The sequence below is a fragment of the Lissotriton helveticus genome, chromosome 1_1 (genome assembly GCF_964261635.1).
Source record: "Lissotriton helveticus chromosome 1_1, aLisHel1.1, whole genome shotgun sequence".
In the NCBI taxonomy this organism is placed as follows: domain Eukaryota; kingdom Metazoa; phylum Chordata; class Amphibia; order Caudata; family Salamandridae; genus Lissotriton; species Lissotriton helveticus.
In genome coordinates, this window is record NC_136057.1 from 410,406,040 (window position 1) to 410,419,362 (window position 13,323).

The window sequence follows — 13,323 nt, forward strand, 5'->3', positions numbered from 1 at the left end:
GCAGAAAATAATGTGATCCTTTGTATCCAGGAGACCTGGCTATGTGGCGAGCCCCCTATAGTGGAAGGGTTCCGTCAAGCCTACCGACCGGCAGTAAAATCTAGATCAGGACGCCCGGCAGGGGGTTTATTGACGTTATTATCTACAAAATTGGTTAAAAATGTGTCCCAGCTCACTGTAACATGTAAATGGCTGCTCTGTAGTAGAATAACCTTAACTGCTGTTGGTAATAAGAAAGAAAATGTGTTGCTTTTAAATGTGTACATGCAATGGGGTGCCCAGGAGGAATATGGAGCTGAAATGGAAAAATTTAAGAATGATGTAGATCTTCTGGGCGAAAAGTACGATTCAGATTTGATTTTGTTGATAGGAGATTTTAATCATAAACTTAACCCTAAGCGGCATGATCTCATGTATCTGGAAATTTTAGAATCCAACAATATAATCCAAGCAAAGTTTCCCGAAAGCTCATGCTCTCGGCATGATGTAAGTTTGGGAAACTATTTAGCGACCAAGAGTTTTTTCTGCTTGAATGGCAGGTTCCCACAAGACCGCCCGGCAAAGAAAACTTTTAAACAAGGGTCACAAAACTGTCCAATAGATTATGTTTTTATGCCTGCATGGAATTTCAATCTAATAAAGGGCTTTAAGGTCAACCATATAGAAGATAGTGACCACAATATTTTAGAACTGGAGTTGGTACATTCCCAAGAAATTGTCGCCGAGAAAGTAATTATACAACAGATGGATTATCCTAGGCGAATTTCAACACGGCTAACCGAAGAATACATAGAAAAGTTAACCAGGCTCCAACAAAATATACCTTTAGGATGTACAGCTGGTTTAGATCTGGCCTGGTAGACTGATAAGATAAACCAAGTGGTACAAAGCATCAAGGTTAAACTCAGAATGGAGGCAAAGGCCAGCAAGAGTAACCAAAACACACAGGTCAAGAAAGGTAACTGGTTTAATACAGACTGTCTAAATAAGAAAAGAGAACTAAGGAGAGAACAGCGCAGTCTGCGTAAAAAATATGATAAGGCTAGAGCAGAAAACCTCGCCAAATTAAAGAAAGACTATAATATGCTCCTTAATAGCACAAGAAGAGCCCATAAGGATATCTGTTGGGGTAAATTGCTGGAGGCAATAGAATCAAAGAACATACGGCTGTTTTGGAATCTAGTCCGATCAGGATCAGAGGCCCCAGCCGCTTCAATGATCTGTGTGGTAGAAGAGGGTGCTTGGGAGGTTTACCTGAAAGAACTATACCCAGCGGGGAGAGAAATTGAAGAGGAAGCGCAGGGGGACTGGAGAGGTCTAGTAGACGATCTAAAACCAGACTTCTCAGTAGAAAATGTATTTAATACAATAAAGACCCTTAACCTAACAAGAGCTGCTGGACCAGATAACCTGCCTGCCCAGATAATTAAGCTATGTATACCCTGGTGGGCTGAATTTTTCTCCAACATGTTTGTAATAATCCTAGAACTAGGGATAATACCTAGTAATTGGAAGGGTGCGATAATTAGACCCATCCATAAAAAAGGGGATGTCAACGCACCAAGGAATTATAGATTAATCAATCTACTCGATATTGGAGAGAAAGTTTTTGCCAAGATCATTCTAGGTAGGTTAAAGATTTGGGCAGAAGAGAGAGCAATTATCCCAGTGGAACAAGGTGGCTTCAAAGAAGGCCACTCCACAATAGATCATTGCTTTGCCCTATGGGCCCTGGCTCGGAAATCGATAGAACAAAATGGGAAGCTACATTGCTGTTTTGTCGATTTTCGAGCAGCGTTCGATTCTGTGGATCGTAATAAACTTTGGGAAGATATGTTGAAATATGGATTACCGGATGGCTTGTTGATGATCCTAAAAGAGCTTCATAGTGGGAATTGGGCCCAGGTCATTAGAGATACGCATGGCGCTTTAACTCATAAGATATTAGTAGGGAATGGTCTTAGACAGGGGTGCGTCTTGGCACCCCTGCTATTTTCAATCTTCTTGGCAGATCTTCCCGCGGCACTTGAAGTGGAAAGAAGCGCAAGTCCAAGAATGAATGGGCATAAAGTGCCTTGCCTTTTATATGCTGACGATCTAGTGATCCTGGACCAAACTGAAATAGGACTCCAAAGGAAATTAACTGCTTTTAAACATTATTGTGATAGGAAAATACTGACTGTAAATATGGAAAAAACGAAGGTTTTATGCTTTGGAAAGAGTAAGAAGAATTTTAATTGGTTCTTGGGTGATGACAAACTAGAGGTAGTTAAGGAATATAGATACTTAGGCCTCTCGTTTGACAGTGCGCTAAAATGGCGTACCCATCTGGAGGCTCAAAAAGCTAAAGCCTTTTCATCCACATGTGGGCTAAAAAAGTTTAATAAAGAATATGGAGACATGACACGCAAACCAATGATAAAGGCATTTGAAGCAATGATCCCCCCCCAAGTATTGTATGGGGCAGAAGTGTTATACTTGAGCGGTAAACATGAGTGAGATCAGGAAGAGGGAAAAATGTTAAAAATGTTGTTGTCTTTACCTAATTGTACAATGGTCCAAGCAATTAGAGTGGAACTAGGGTTAACTTCTTGGAGTGTACAATCCCAAATGGCCCTGGTAAGATTTTGGAAGCGCCAAGACCCAGGATTGACACCTAAGGTCTCACAATGGTGTGGAGAGGAAATCCAAATAAGTAATCTTGGCTGGGCAAAGGATGTGAGAAAAACACTCCAGAAAGTATCTGGGCGCCTTAATGTGAGATTTACCCAGAACGCCCAGATAGGCGACTTTACAAAGAGAACACTTAGGGAACAAGGCCAGACGTTCTCAAAGGCACAGGACCTAGATTACATGTTGGAGAAAAAATCGGTCCAGTGGTCAAAGAACTCTTGGGTAAATGAAGGCTGGTTCCCGTATCTGGATATATTGCCTAACCAAGGGTTAAGATATGAAATACTAAGGTTCCGGGTGGGCATTAACCCCTGGAAGATAGATGGGAAATTAAAGTCCGTACTGGTTGGCCCAGAAGGTAACTGTAACTGTGGGCGGGGCCTAAGAAATGATATGTTGCACATACTGCTTGATTGCACATTTGTACATGATTTAAGGAAACTGTTTTTACGTCCTATATTCCTATCTCATAAGATAATATCACGTGCCCAGGCGATTTGCTTACTTACAGATATGCATTCGTTAGAAATCGCAATTGGATTGGGTACATTCCTGAAGGCAATAAAAGATTTTGGAAGGGAGCTATTGAAGGAGGGACATTGATTTTAAGTCCTTTTAAGCCTTTTTATAAAATTTAAATTTGTTTTAAATAGATATGTGAGAACTCTGTAAAATTTGGGTTTAATGAATTGCGTGTCTGAGGGAGTCACCCTCTTTTAACCTTTCCTTTTAACCTGTATTGAATTTTAATTATTGATGATGTAGTAGAAATGTTGTCTATTCATACTTTTTGGACTCTGATTGTGTGTCTTTTGTTTCGTTTTGTTTAAAAGACTATGGTCTAAATAAACAAGTTTCTCTCTCTCTCTCATTTGCAGCCCATTTCTTCGCCTTCCTCTACCTGGTACTTGTTAGAACACCATGACCAAGAGGTCTTGTTTGCAGCACGAACTATCCAAGTAACCCCCTTAGAAGTGTGCAAAGTTGGATGCTTCACAGTTGGTTTTCTTTTCTATCTTCAACAGCTTAGCAAAGCACAAACCTAGGGAACAATGAATTGTCTTACTGATGCTCAATCATGTAAGCAATGGAAGTCACCTGGCCCCACCAGCATACACCCCATTTCCCGCTGCAGGAATTCACACCGCTAACAATTCCAGGCCCTAGGAGTAGGACATAAGCACTGTTGAGTGGCTGATACTGGGTAGATGCGGGGAAAACTCCAGGTCAGCACTTAAATGCCCTGTAGACGGAAGCCCAGTCCTTCTTTGGCATCGCCCCAATGGCTCTGAGCAAGTAGGTGGAAAATAAAATGATAATCTATCATTGTTTTATTTTTCACTCTCTGGCTAAGCGTGCGTAGGGAGGGCCGGGGCCACGAGAGGAGGGAGGAGGACTGGTCTCAGTCTGGCCAAACACACATGCGCACTTAGGGTTCTTCAACCCGGCTGTATTGAACAGCATGGTTGGAGAAACAGCACCGACTCCCTGTCCTGAGTAGAGTGTCAAAGCAGCACACTCAGGACAATCTCCACATAGCATGAGAGCAGCGCAGGGATTGGACAGGTTGCCTTTGATGTGACGATGTAGAAGAACACGAGGCACGATGCAGGAGGAGGCCAGCAGCGCCAGGTAAGTCTTTCTTAAAAAAAAATATGATTGAACTACCCCCATGCTCCCCCTCCCGCGCAGTTGCAATGAATGGTTACATATAACAGTATACAAAAGACTAGTGATTAGCAATGAATAGGTAATTAGGTCACTAGTGACTACCAAGTAAATGAAGCATGTAGAGGCAGCAGACACGTGGCACCCTCTATTCTGATCCTCTTTCTTGGTTCTGGGACTTCATCAAGAAAGATAATAATTGCGTCTTCATCCAGTGGTGTGAAAGAGCAACTGTATTCCAATATTAACGAATTAATCTATCAAAAGTATGACTCTGGGCATTGGCAATTTGGCAATGTTTCTTAGGTCATTTGGTGTAATTTTTTTCAAATCCTTTTTTATTGAAAATTAATACAACACCCAGTACAAAAAGAAATCCAAGAATACAAAATAAGAAGACGAATAACAACTACAAGACAAATTAATCATCCAGCTGTGACGGTCACAAAGAAGTACGAAGCGGATATATGAGATGGGGATGTTACATCGGTAAACGAGGAATGAGGAGTAATGAGTATAATATGAGCAATTACATACATTGCTAAAATTGAATCATTAATATGTCAGTGTACATAAAACACAGAATATTCATGACATGGCACCTTGAGTCATTGATGGCGCTCCTCACTCTTCCTGTCTTCCAAACAGAACGAGCTGTGACTGATGATTATAGTAATGATAAAATAATGCTAAAAATAAATAGAGACTATATAGAGACTAAAGGCTAAAGAATAAGAATAAAGAGTAAAGGTTAAGGATAAGAGGCAGCAACTGTGTAGCACTAACTGTTTAGCATAAGGTGGAGCAGTAGATTCATGGCACAGGAGGAGATACATGTCTCACCGACATAAAAACATTGTGCGAGTTATCAGGCCTAAGGTGGGTCATAGCAAAGTTCCAAGGAATCAAGCAGACTCCATAATTTATTGTGGGGTTTTTGCCAAGGAGAGGAGTAAAGGACGTCATTGTCAGCCCCTCTCAGTGAAGTCATCCACTCCATTCTTCCATTTGCAGAGCACTACTTTGCACGCAAGAGTGACCATAAGATCTAAGAGTTGTCTGTCTTGATCTTTAGGTATATTCAAATCAATTGCACCTAGGAGAACATAACTAAATTCCCTAGGGGGTCTGTAGTGAAAAATGCGTTGAATATAATTATATATCTCATCCCAATAGTGTTGCAAAAGTGGACAGTGGAAAAGCATGTGTGCTAGGTTTCCCACGTCTGATTTGCAGTTCCAGCATAGGGGACTATCTGTAAGTTTTAATTTGAAGAGTTTCTCTGGCGTCCAGTAAGTCCTGTTCATCAGCATAAATTTAGTCTGTGACAGCAACGGTGAGATTTTATAATAGAATGGGGTTAAGTGGATTCTGTCCCAGTCCCAAGTCATATTGGAGGTGTTATGTTCTTTTTCCCAATTCCGTTCACATTTCCTGTGAGCCTTCTGAGGCATAGGAGCTGAGATCTTATACACCCGTGAGACTACATGGCCCAGAGATGCGAGCTGGATTAATTTAGTGCACAGAGTAGGGTTCTGTGGCGTGATGTCTTTAGCAGTTATTAGTGCTTTAAGGCGTAGGAATCTGTAAAAGTCAAGAGGTTGGAGGACATAACGCGATTGTAAGGTGTCATAGGGCAAAGGTGTGGATCCTTCGTACATATCTTGCAACAGGTTTAATCCCCTCTTGGACCATTCTTCCCAGAAAATAAGGTGACCATCATCTTTCAAAGACGGGTTAAGCCATAGCGAGGTTAAATTAGATTTGGAGAACCTTACTTTCGCTTTACAGTGCCTTTCTAAGTTTAGGAGAGCTCTTTTAGTGTTGAGGAATATATACTTAGAATGTGGGAAGGCGGAGGCGTCCAAAGTCATTATGGCCGGGAGTGGAAGATTGTTGATGACAGATTTTTCCACTTGGGTCCATACAGGGATATAGTCTTGGTAGTTGTGGAACCAGTTAGTTCCTTGTTTGCATAGATATGCCGTCTGATAACATCTAAAGTTTGGGAGACCTACCCCACCCTTGTCTTTTGGTAGTTGCAGCTTCCGTAGTGAAATTCTCGGTTTCTTATTTTGCCACAGAAAGGCATTAAAGAGTTTTTGTAGTTTTGTGAGAAAGTCATCAGATAATAACATAGGTAGCATGCTAATTAAATAATTCACAAGTGGCGTAATCATCATCTTCAGAGTTTCCACTCTGCCCCACCAGGACAAGAATTTTGGGGACCAGCCTTCCAATAAGGTTGAGATCTTTTTATATAGGACAAGTTCGTTAATTTTAAGAGTGCTAATTAAATCTTTTTCGAATTCTATACCAAGATATTTAAAGCTTTTTGGTTGCCAGCATAGTCCAGAGTCACCTAAGATACCCTTATCACCTATGTTATTGAGTAGCTTAACCTCTGTTTTATTCTTATTTAGTTTATATCCGGATACTTCGGCAAATTCCGCAATTGAAGCTATTAGAGCCGGAATTGCTGAGTCCGCGTTTTCAGATACTACTAGCACGTCATCTGCGTAGGCCGAAATTTTAACTGTGACATCACCAAACCCTATCCCGCTGATGAGGTCATTATGTCTCAAGGAATACAAGAAAGGCTCAATTGCCAAGAGGAACAACGAGGGAGAGAGTGGACATCCTTGCCTTGTACCTTGTTGGAGGTCAAATGAGGTTGATAGGCAACCGCCCGCCCTCACTCTAGCTGATGGGTTAGCGTACAGGGCCATCACCATGCGTATGAAGTCCGATCCCAGTTCGAATTTATTCAGAGTTGCTTCCAGATAAGCCCAATCAACCTTATCAAAGGCTTTTTCAGCATCTAATGTTACTGCTACTGTGGGTGAATTAGTTAATTTAGCCTTTTCTATGATATGCGCCAGAGTTCTTGTGTTATCGCTCGACAGTCTATTCTTAAGGAACCCTACTTGCGAAGGGTGTACCAGTTGAGGTAGCACTTTTTGTATTCTTTTTGCTAAAATCATGGCATATATCTTGCAGTCAAGATTGATTAGGCTTATCGGCCTATAGTTTTTTGGATACGTGGGATCCTTCCCTTCTTTAGGGAGCACTGCAATAATTGCTTCTGCAGGCGTGCCGTGGATTTGACCACTTGTGGTGAATTGGTCATACAGATCCTCAAGTGGATCTGTTAGAACATTTGAGAATTTTTTATAAAACATGGCACTAAAGCCGTCTGGTCCCGGCGCCTTCCCAGTTTTGAGGGACTTAATGGCTTGGGCAATGTCTTCTTGTGATATAGGTCGGTTTAGTTCAATACGGTCAACGGGAGGGAGGGAACTTTACATTTATCTAAGTATTGCCCCAGTTTTGACCCGTCAATGTCCTTGTTCTTACTGTACAATTCACTGTAAAAATCTTTAAAGATCTCCGCAATTTTTGTAGGATCTGAATGCGGTACTCCTAGATTGTCTATGATACTTTTTATGGAGGTTTGCTGAAGTTTAAATTTCAAGTACGACGCAAGACTTTTACCTGCCTTGTTAGCGTGACATAATCTGAAGTTTTTTTGGTGCTGGAGCCAGATACCTGCCCTTTCGCTAATAAGTTTGTTGTATTCATACTTTTTATTCATCATGTCTTTAAGGGTTTCTGCGTCTTTTAGGAGTATATGTCGTTGTTCCAATGCAGCAATATCACTTTCTAGCTTCGAGATGGCCGAGACAGCATCTCTATTCATGGCAGCACGTATCTTAATTAATACTCCCCTAATTGTGGATTTTAGGGCTTCCCATCTCGTTAGGATTGTGGTCTCGCCCTTTTTGTTATGAATAAGATAGTCTTTTATGGCTGTTTCTATTGCCTCCCTATGCTCTTCCTTTTTTAGTACTGCATTGTTAAATCTCCACAGAGTAGTCCTCTTTACCCCGTTATGTATGGTTAGAGACATCGTTATGCATGAGTGGTCGGGCACTACGCGTGGTTCAATGGAGGTGCCTTCAATGTCAGCAACCGAGTGGGCCGAAGTAAGTAAGTAATCTATTCGTGAGTATGATCCATGTGGTGGGGAGTAGAATGTATAGTCTCTACCTGTTGGATTCATCAGTCTCCATGAGCCCACCAGGTTGAAACGCTTACATAGGTTAAGAAGAGCTCTGTGTGAATTGGATGATCGGAAGGGACAACGCGAGTCTCTGTCAAGAAGAGGATCCATGGGAAGATTTAAGTCACCTCCTAGTATGTGTGTCACAGAATCCGGTATTTCATCGATATGATCACCGAGTTCCTTCCAGAAATCCTGGTCATCCCTGTTGGGAGCATATACATTAGTAACATAGAACTCTTTCCCATCCTTCGCTAATTTAGTTGATACCCATCTGCCTTTGTTGTCGGCACTACTCTGTAGGACATCGATGTTTGCTCTCTTGGCAATGAGTGTAAGAACCCCATTCTTCTTTCCCAAGGCGTCAGACCCAATCGCATCGCTATAATACTTATTTTTCATTGAATTAAACTGGGGTGAGTCAATTTTAGTCTCTTGTAATAAGATTATGTCGCCCTTCTGTTTGTAAAGGTAGTCAAGTATTTTCCTCTTCTTGATGGGGTGATTGATCCCCTTTACATTAAGTGAAACTATCTTAATCGCGTGTTTATTTGTCGCCATACTAAATGTGTGTGAATGATGTGTCAAGTCTCACTCTAGGAGATCTCGTTATAGACGATATGTGAAGACAGTTATTTAAGACATTCGTCACAAAGACACTGACGGGATCCCACACTGTGAACATGAGTTTGCATTTGTACCCCTTAAAGACACCATGAGCACCATCTGCCCTTTGGCATTGACGTGTGTTGTTGCCATTACACAGAAACAAAAACAAAAGGGGGTTGGAAGCAAACATAAACCAAAATACCCAAGAAAAATCAAGCAATATTTGAAAAAGCCCTCCCCTCCCCATCCCCATCCCAGACCCTCCCACCTCACCCTCAAAGTACCTTAGGATCATGGCGACCAAGGAGAAGGAACCAACCAGTTCCACATCTCCGTGGCAATTGCATAATACTTTGCTTACCTAGGACATGAAGGCGATTCGAGCATGACTATGCAATGGTACTTCAGGTTCTTTCACTGTCGGATTTATGACCATACAGATAACAGAAACAAATTCCCTCCATAGAGCTACTGACCCAAGTGAATCAACAGCAGTGACTAACCCCCTAAAGTCAACAGTGACTCGTGTGTAGGAACATTGCAGAACTTGTATGAAACTGGTAAACAACTTTTTACCCAAATATTAGTATCATCCTAGAAAGGACATGTTCGTTCCTGTCCCTTTTGAACTAAGGAGTGGTACAAAAGATAAACAATTAACTCTGATGTCCGTTTGTGATCTAAATGTACTCCATACCTAACCAGCGAAAAGTCTAACCAGCCCAGTCAGATACATAGTGGACACTGTGGGGTGACATCGTAGGCCCCAGGAACTTGCTCATTAGATGTGCGGCTTCTTATTATACCTCCTTACATGACTGCAATATGAGCTAGAGCTGGTACGGGATCAACAGGATTGGCGTCCAACTTTTCTCCACAAGTATTATGTCTACAGTCAATGTTCCATCAATCTGCTATGCCCCATGTGTATCATCTCCGATATGCCATCTAAAAGAACAGTGCAGAGGTACAACAGTGGGATGCAGACTCTCCATGTAATGTGGTAGAAAACGCCTACCCTCTCAACGAATGTTCTTCATCGTACCCAAGCTGGAACGTTGATCAGGACTGTTCATGGCACCTCAGCCTGGTAATTCGTCGCTGTGGCAGTATCCATTTTTGACTCTTCTGGGCCATCAAGAAATTTCTTCAGCTGCGTTGGATCAGAAAATATTTGTGGGACTCCCCGGATTATTACTCGAAAACGTGCAGGGCCTACAAACCCGTATTGATATTCAAGAGAACGAAGACATGGACGAAGAGCAAGGAAGCCTTTTCTGAGATTAACCGTCTCTTTACAGTAATCCTGGGAAATGAATATTTTGCTGGTCTTCCAGAGGATATGGTTGTGTTTGCGGATAAATGACAGGATTTGTTCCACATGTTGATACCTCAACGGTTTGCAAACTATTGGCCTGGGACCCCTTTGCTGGTGTGTTATACGACCTGGGACCCTATGTGCTTGGTCAAATTCCAGAGGGTTGCTGAAAGTAAGGTTTGTTGCTCGCGGGAACCAAGACTCCAGGAATGCTACACAGGAGCCATCTTTATCCTCTGCACCTTCCGGATTCCCAAAAATGCGGAGGTTCCCTCTTCGGTTTCTGTCTTCCAATTCCGCTAGGCGCCGTGACGTAGATGATGTGGAAATGGAGAGGGCCTCAAGGGTTTTAGTCACCTTCCCGTCCGAGTCTTCAAGTTGACTAATCCTGCATTCTGCTTCCGACATCCTTGCATTAGTATCTTTGATGTCTTGCCTCACTGCCGCAATATCCTCACGTGTGGATTTCGTGATCTCGTGGACTTCAGCCAGTTTTAGAAGTATTGTATCCAGCGTCGTGTTGATATCCCGTGTTCCTTTGGTTGGTGAGATTGGAGTCGGTGGTTCGGCCTTCAGTCTTTTAAGGGTCTTTGCCTCCTTTTCGCCCATAGCTTCGTTCGAGTTAATTCAAACACCCGGTTGGTGTTACTTCAGGTGACCTTGACGTCTAGATACGAATGATCTGTCACTAATGCTCCAGCAATTATTTAAATCGCTAATGCTGACTTGGCTAACAAGATAATGAGAGTCTTGGATAACGTTGGTCTTAGTTTAGCTCTTCTTGCTTGGTACCCAGTTGTATCCCTTCCAACTTTGTGCCTCATGAGCTACTTCCAACACTATTATAGGGTTGTTACAGTCATTGCGGTATTGTGGCCTTCAAACAGCAGCTTTCTCATGAGCAAGTGTTGGGCAGGCAGACCGTGGTCTTGCGCGCATGTGTATTTCTTCACCCTACAGGCTGCTATTGATCAGGATGTTCAATTTGTCATCCATTACTGGTCAGGCATTGTATCGGTCACCCATACAGATCTAGATTCCGTTAGGCACAGCTAATATCCCCAGCACAGCTTTGCTTAATCAGGTGGGCACCAGGGGGTACACCTTGTGTTTGTTCAGGGTCTCAGGGTCAGCATTCGGCCTCCGGCTTGCATCCCTGATAGGAAGTGTCACGATTGTCGGCCATTTTGAGGTCAGGCAAGTTAGACGAGAGACAGCCTGCCAGCTCTGTGTGATCTGTAGTAAGCCCTAAGCGTCACACATCCCCACTGCTGATCTTGTTTGTCCAGATAGGAGCAGCCCCTCTCAGAATATATGGCCGTATTAGAACTGTTGATCTGTAGAGCCCCGCCGGTATTTTCATATAGCAGGAGTCTCCCCACCCCAGCGTGTGCATATGAGCGCTATTTCAGGACTACATGTCATCCCACATATCGCGTAAGCGCTCGATTCCCGTCTGCGAGCTGCGCTTGGGTGAGTGAGTGCCGGCAGCCTTCTGTGGGAGTTCACGGTGTCGGGCTGGGATAAAGTGCGGCGGCCGCCATTTTAAATCAGAGGAGCGCGGTACCTTAAAGTCTTTTATCCGGCGCCAGTCACCGCTTTTGCACACCGTAGAGAAGATCAGGCTCCTGGCCCGTTACAACCATCCAGATCGCGGTTGGTGCGTTTCTTCACAGCTATTTCCACACGAGTGTGGCCTGCTTCAACCTGGACTGGGCGGAGTCCCGTAATGGAGATCGGCCGGTCTCAGGAGCTGGTCAGATTTTCAGCCGTTCTCTTTTGTCTCAGGTGATCCAGGACATAAATCCTTATTCCTTATGCATTCTGACACCCCATCAGCTATTTTGGTATCGTTATTGCCCTCGGTAAGGCTGCTACAATATCGATGATTTAAACGCCACGGAGGAGAGAAAGGCTCAAGCGGCCTTCTTCCCCGGCGTCCAAGCCACGCCCCGTCATTTGGTGTAATTAACCAGAGCTTTCTACCTTTCACTTTTATTACCTTTTTTTGTTCACTGTAACTACTTGCCTATGCTCTTAGTGTAGTAAAGATACCAGGCAGGATCTCTTCAAATCGTTTAATTAAATCCAAGTTAAGTATACATGGAAAACAGGCAAGTGCCAGGCAGCACAGCTCACAGTCCAAGGCACAGCTACAACTGACCCTTCAGGCTAGAACCCTGAATGGCATTACATACATTCTGAGGCTCGCTCTGCCACGAGCCTTAAAGATACAAGTACAATAAACATACTGTAAATAAACAATAGTAAAACACAATACAACACTTAGTCAATCAATTGTTAAAGTATTAAAATAGTTCATAGCATAAATGTAAAAAACAAATAGCGATGTAATAGTAACCATCAGTCTATATGCATTGCCCACAAATGGTCACCAAAAGCTGCTCTTGAACTAGAAATACATACAAAGAAATGTAACCAGTGAACTATTTTGCCTCTCAGAGACAAAGAGGTCAGGGGCAAACTCAATACTATTCAATGCAAGTACAGACCAATGCTTTCAGTCTTCCTGGGAACTTCAGTCACAGCTACAAGGGTGTGCTTGAAACTGGGCCTGTGATTTTTGTTGCTTCTTGAGTCCTAATTTCTGGAAGATGCTTGGAATCTCACCCCTTGTCCCTCCTACAGATCCCAGGTTTCCAGGGAGAGCTCCTCAAATCAACTTTCTCTCCACCAAGGTGCTCCCGGAGGTCCACTGCAGTCCACTCACAAATGAGCAACTGGCATTTCTTTGCAGGAGAGAGTTCTTCTTCTGTCTTCTGTGTCCCTGATACACTGAAAAGTAGAATAGTAAAACGATTCTTGGAAAGCAGTTCCAGTCTCTGGGTGTAGGTGGCGCTTGGATCCATTTTTAGATCTCGCAGACCTAGCGCTGGAGAGCGCATGTGCGCTCCTCGCTTTGCGAGGGCTTTTTGTAATCAATACGATTTCCGAAGGGGACTTAAAGCTCCGCCCCTTCTTCCGATTGGCT